This window comes from Rhinatrema bivittatum, chromosome 1 (genome assembly GCF_901001135.1).
Source record: "Rhinatrema bivittatum chromosome 1, aRhiBiv1.1, whole genome shotgun sequence".
NCBI lineage: Eukaryota > Metazoa > Chordata > Amphibia > Gymnophiona > Rhinatrematidae > Rhinatrema > Rhinatrema bivittatum.
The window spans coordinates 762,922,832-762,928,831 of record NC_042615.1 but is presented as its reverse complement, the minus strand read 5'-3'; the positions used below and the strand labels follow the sequence as shown (position 1 = coordinate 762,928,831).

The 6,000-nt window shown below is 41.5% G+C and overlaps 1 protein-coding gene across 3 annotated transcripts in view; it reads right to left on the bottom strand.

Moving 5' to 3' along the window:
* Positions 1–1,646: 1,646 nt before the first annotated feature.
* Positions 1,647–6,000, bottom strand: part of LMAN1 (lectin, mannose binding 1) — a 140,882-nt gene continuing 136,528 nt past the window's right edge. The window contains exon 14 of one of the 3 annotated variants that reach the window (XM_029579419.1): positions 1,647–3,210. The gene's annotated coding sequence lies outside the window, so the exon portion shown is untranslated. The remainder of the gene's footprint in view (positions 3,211–6,000) is intronic. The other 2 variants (XM_029579411.1, XM_029579427.1) reach the window with 2 other exon arrangements.

Genomic DNA, 6,000 nt, shown 5'->3' with positions numbered 1-6,000 from the left:
GCATCGCCAGGCCTTTTTAAAATAGGCCCGGCGCGCGTAACCTTTTTAAAATCCGGCCCTATGGGCGGGATTTCAGAACACAACTTTTTTGGCCTTCTCCAGTATATCCATCTGTACACGTGCAATACTTCAGTTACAAAGGAGAAAAAAATCCAGGCTGTTAGCCTAACAAAAATCACAAGTTACAGTGTACATTTGTTTCTATACCTTCATTTATAAAAACATGAGCATAAAACGTAAAAAGGTGTTCACTTGTGCACAAGAATATGAAAGCCTTACAACTGCATTTAACATATGGAGAAAGAGACATTTACAAGACCACACTTTTTTTTTGTTTTTGTACAATGAACATTATCTGCTTATAATAATCTGCTGAAAATTTAAAACTTGCTTTAATTGAAGGCACCTGTTGAATGATTGCTGGTGTTGCTGGTAACAAGAGAGCAGTTAAAATTCTGGTCTGGTTTCAGACAGCTGAAGAAATACGTATGTGTGACTTGCCACTATAGTTGCACACCTAAACAGTGTGACTAGAAGCAATGAACCCTTTGGTGAATAAGCCATGATGAATACTAAATGGACTTTTTTTTTTTAATTGTTTTCTCATATGTTAATAAATGCTTTGAAATAAGAAAAACATTGATTTTCAATATAATCCCATACAACTATTTTCAGCTATTTTAATTGCAGATTGGAACCAAAATATTAATATACCTTTCATTCTGTGCATTTTCCTTTAAGAATACATTTTACATTGAAAAACATTGTAGAGAGTCTCAGCCTGATTCCTACAATCAAATCAGACAATATCATTTATGCTGAAATGGAGTATGGAGTTGTTAATATTACATTACAAAATGATTTGTATTCAAAGTTAATTTTAAATTTAACCTAGCAGTGAACCTAAGTGTTTGGCAAGAACACTTCCATTAAGGTATAAAAAGAATTGGTACAACAGACACTGGTAGAAAGCAAATTAGAGATACCGTGGGCTGAAAAAACATCTTCCCTGGCAGAGCATGGTCATTGCTCTTTATGTCCCAAATCCAGGCAGAACAAGTTTATTAAATTAATCAATATTTAAAATGGTTGGTCCAACTAGGGTAGGGACTTAGATTGAAACCCCCAGGTGTGTCCAGCTATCTCCCATTATCTGGATATTAAAAAAAAAAAAAAAATTGGCTTTCTGGGGCCGAGCTTCAATTTAGCCAGATACCAATGAATATCAGTGCTATAGGGTTTTACCTGACTACATCAAAATTATATGGCCAATCAAGTAGCAGATGAAAAATTTTTTTTAAACAGCTGTGCAGGCCTGCAGGCTCCATTCCCCCATCCCCCACATCTCATGAAATCATTCCGACTGATATTTGGCATATTGCCCAAAACAACCCCCCAAAAGATTCCAAACACAGAGACTGAGGACCCCCCTCCCCCCTTCAAATTCAGGAAATACATCCAGCCTCCAGGCTCTTTTCCCTCTCCTCCTTTGCAAACCCATCCCAAAATCCCCACAGCCACCACCAGGGCCGTACGATGGTTGCACTACTGTCAAGATTATTATTCAGACAATTAACCCTGGTAGCATATGCTGTGAAAGCAATGTTGGATATCACCAGTAGCACTATCATCATACTGTATTGTGCTGCTGGACGAGGGTTTTTTTTTTTTTGAGGAGAGTGTTCTGTGTGGGGCACTAGGGAGCCTGAAAGCCAGATATATTTCCTGTACTGGGGGGTGGGGGGCACGGAGCAACCTGGGTCCGACAGACCTGCAAACTTTCTGTAATCTTTTGGAGGGAGGGGTGTCTGAGCCTGTAGACCTGTAAAGATTTATTTTTTTGCCAGTCAAAGCTAAAGTTATTCGGGTACACATACTTGGATAACTTTAGGCATAGCCGTTTTTATTAAAACATAGTCTATTAAGTTTCAGAGTTATCTAGCTAAAGTTATTGGAAAAGTGTATTCAGTGGAACATTTATATTGCTGAATATCTATGACAAGTTATAACTTGTCCACTTGCCTCTTTTCTGAATATTGACCACAAACAGTATAATTTTTCTGCCTTTACCAAAATTCATTTTTGTAAGGCTCTGTTTTGTGCTCAAGTATTGTCTACAAGCTAAAAAAGCCAAAATTGTCTATGCAGGGGCCATCAACATGCTAACCTGGTTTCTCCATGCTAGGGCACATTCAGAATACAAATACTCTTAAAAAGCACAACCAAAGAGGAGTTATAATTTTATCCCTGAGATAAGTTGTACAGTTGCTGCAAAGATTACCCTGGCAAAAAAAAAAATAAAAAAAAATGTCGTTCCTTCTGATATAGCGAAGCAACCCACCATGACATGCAGGCTCCCCTAAAGTAGTCAAATATTAAAAACCGTGAAAGGAGCCAATGTCCAGGGGGAAAATAAAAAACAAAACACAAAAACTTACTCTTTCTAGTTTATGAAGTAAATTTATTCACACTGGGGGACGTGGTAGTGCTCAGATTAAGTGGCAAGTGGTAGTTACCTAACAAAGAGAACTAGCAATCTGTCACACAAAAATAAGTCTGTCCTGTTTGTACATTACAGTCTCTGATCCTTGCACTCCAACTTCATCTCTCTCTCTCTCCCCTCGCTCCCCATACTACCTCTCTTTATCTTGCTTGCCGGTGTTTTCAAACTACCCCAACTTGCTGCGCCATTCCTATGCACCTCCACGGCAGTGCAGAATGTGTCTGTTTTCTTCGCCATCCTTTGGAAAAGCCTTGACTTTTTTTTTCCCTTCCCTACCGGAAGCCAGGATGGAGCATTCCACGGCTCCAGACTGCTGAAATCTGCGAAGTGCATAAGAGTCTGTTGTTCCACCTGACAAGCTTCAATTGGCTCCAGATCTCATGCCAGCAGGGAGGTCAGCAATCACCCCAGTCAGTAAGGTATTCACAGAGTCTCAATGTGCAGAGTCCAATTGTTCAACCCTATAGACAGAAGGTTCCTGTTCAGTCAAAAAGATGCAATGTAGCACAGGAGAGTCATGCTGAAGATGTACAGATAGTAGATATTTTGTGATGATTTTCATGTTTTTCCCTTCCCAATTGCCAGCATTACCGTTCAGTGTTCGTGTGTGACAGTACTCATGTCCTGACATGGTGCTCCTGAAGACAAATGAATAAGGTCTGGAATACTGTCTTGTAAAAATGTTTTCAGCTAATAAATACTGTAGTCTTTAAAAAAAAAAAAAGTCAAAACTGCAGATGCAGGACCACAGACATCTGATACTGCAATTGGCAGCTCTAAACAATTTGAATAAAGATATTAAATCATAGGCTATAAACAAATATGAAGGCTTTTTTGAAACCAAGAGACAAAAGTCCTGAAACGTTCATATACTATTTCTAGATATTTTGGATCTGCAGTTAATTTTTAATCCATAATACTCCAAAAGAAGAGAAAAATAAATATTCAGAAATCAATTCATAAGGTTATACAAAGATGGCCGATTGAGCCACGCTTTTATGACATGTATTCAGTGGTATCAAATATACTAGAAAGAAAAAATTAGACTTAAAGATTGCCAGTCCAGGAAAATGAAAAGTATTAGAACACAAATGAAATGGCAAAGTTTACAAAAAAAAAACCTACCAGACTGAAAACATTCAACCATTTTTCATGGAAATATGCACTATATTTTCTGTTCCTAATGAAAGCAGAAAAGGCCTCTAAGCAGGCAAAGCTCAAAACAAAAATAAAAAAAAATCCCACACCCCAGTTCTATGTTAACCAAAAAAAAATGTCTTTAGATTGCAGATTGGATTTAAAGACCTGTAACTACTTCATCTCTCTCTCTCTCTGTTTCTCAAAATTAGTCCATACAGAAAAAGAAATAAAGGACATTATCGGTAGCCAACATACACCACTATTTCATTTGTAACATTGGGCTGACTGTGGGGCCATGCCACGGCCAGTCTCACTCACCCCTGACATGCCTATGCTCTCTTTGTGGGGTACAGCCTCTGAGGCTAGGCTGCCTAAATAGGCACGTGCTTTTCCCCCCAAGTGAAGGGCTCCACAGCGGGAACTGGCTTGTGGCACCATGTGATGATGTCATGGAAGGCTGGGTATTTAAACCCCAGCCATCCACCATGCCAATGTCTCAGTAACAGGTCTTCTGCTGTGCATAGAGCCTGCAGGGCAAGCTGCTAGCATCCTGCTCTTGCCTTTGTCTTGTCCCAACCCTCGTCCAAGTTCTCCCTCCCTCCTGATCTTCTGTGCTTGACCTCTGCCCGGATGCACACTCTGCTTGACTGCCACCTGCCTTGACCTTGGTCAGGATATAAACTCCGATTGACTGCTGCCTTCCTCAACCAATACCCAGATACTGACTTTGCTTGTTTATTGCCTGCACCAGCCTCTGCTGTGATACGTTGTCACGTGTCCCAGCCTGTGCATGTCTGCCTGCCATTGGCGTGGGCCCAGTTGAATTCACCTACTGGGCTATATCAACCACCTCACAGCCTAAGGACTCAATCCGTGACATTTTTCACCTTATCCAATTGCCATAAACCAACAATTTCAAAGTTTTTCCAGAGCTTTTATATGGTATTGCATAGCTACGGCAATCATGTAGTGCCATGTACAAGGTAAGCCAGTCCTGGTTTTACCCCAATATGTGCAGGGAGATGTAGCTCAGGTTTTTCTTACAGAAATCAATTGGGAAAAGCAAGTTTGCTTACCTGTTAACAAAATTCCACATAGACATCATCCATTGGGGCAGATATGGTCCCAGCTCCCAGAGCTCAGTGTAAAAAAAAAAAAAAAAAGTAGTCTTCCTAAGTATGTGTGGGCGTTCCCTTACACACGCTACTTCGTGAGTACCTCAGTCTCTTCAGAGAGAAACATTTAGCGAGATGTTAAACTCTCCAGGAAGGTGGGTATGTTTTAGGCATGATTGATTTATGCTTCTGTTTAAAGGTAAACAAACTTGCTTTCTCTATCAAGAAGCAGGCATGAATCAGTCATTATGCAGGGCGAGTCAAGTTGAGAGTTGCTCTGCAGAGCAATTAAGGCAATCTGACCCTACCAAATGTACTACTAGGTGAAGAGGTCATGCAGAACTGCTTGTCCAAAGTTACTGTCTCTTCAGGACCTGCTGTCCAGACAGCAATGGGATGTGAAGGTGTGATCTGATAATCAAGTAGCAGCTTTGCAAATGTCTTCAATAGAAGTGGACATGAGATGAACCACTGAAATTGCAATGGCTCTCACTTGATAAGCCTAAACAGAATCTAGTCTGTAAACCAGCCAGTGCGAGCATAACAGTATATTATACAATTCGCTACCAATTAGACAAAATTTGTTTGGCAACTGCCCTTCCCAATCTATTGGGCTCAAAGGACATGAACAGCTGAGGCACTCAATGGTGAAGTTGAGTCCTCTTTATAAATTAAGTAAGGGCTGTCTTGTAGTCCAAGACACACAAGAGCTCATTCTCCTTTGAGCGCATGTGGTCTTGGAAAGAAAGTTGGCAGCACAATAGTTTGTTTGATGTGAAAAGCTGACACCACTTTCGAAGGAATTTAAGGTGAATACTCAGAGCCATCTTGTTGAGAAAAATACTGTAGGTAAAGTCAGTAGGAAAACAGAACCTGCAATTCACTTAGGGGCAGATTTTCAAAGGCTACGTGTGTAACCCGAGAAAATATCGTGTGTAACCCGAGAAAATCTGCCCCTGCGCGCGCCGAGCCTATTTTGCATAGGCTCAGCGGCGCACGCAAGCCCCGGGATGCGCGTATGTCCCGGGGCTTGCAAAAAGGGGCATTCCGGGGGCGGGACAGAGGCCGAGGCCTCCGGCACAGCTGCCGTGCTGGGGTATGGCGCACCGGCAGCTAGCCGGCAGGCGTAACTTTCTAGATAAAGGTCAGGAGGGGGTTTTAGTTAGGGCTGGGGGACAGGGAGGGGAAGGGGGGGGGCGGCGGAAGGAAAGTGCTCTCCAAGGCCACTCCGATTTCAGAGCG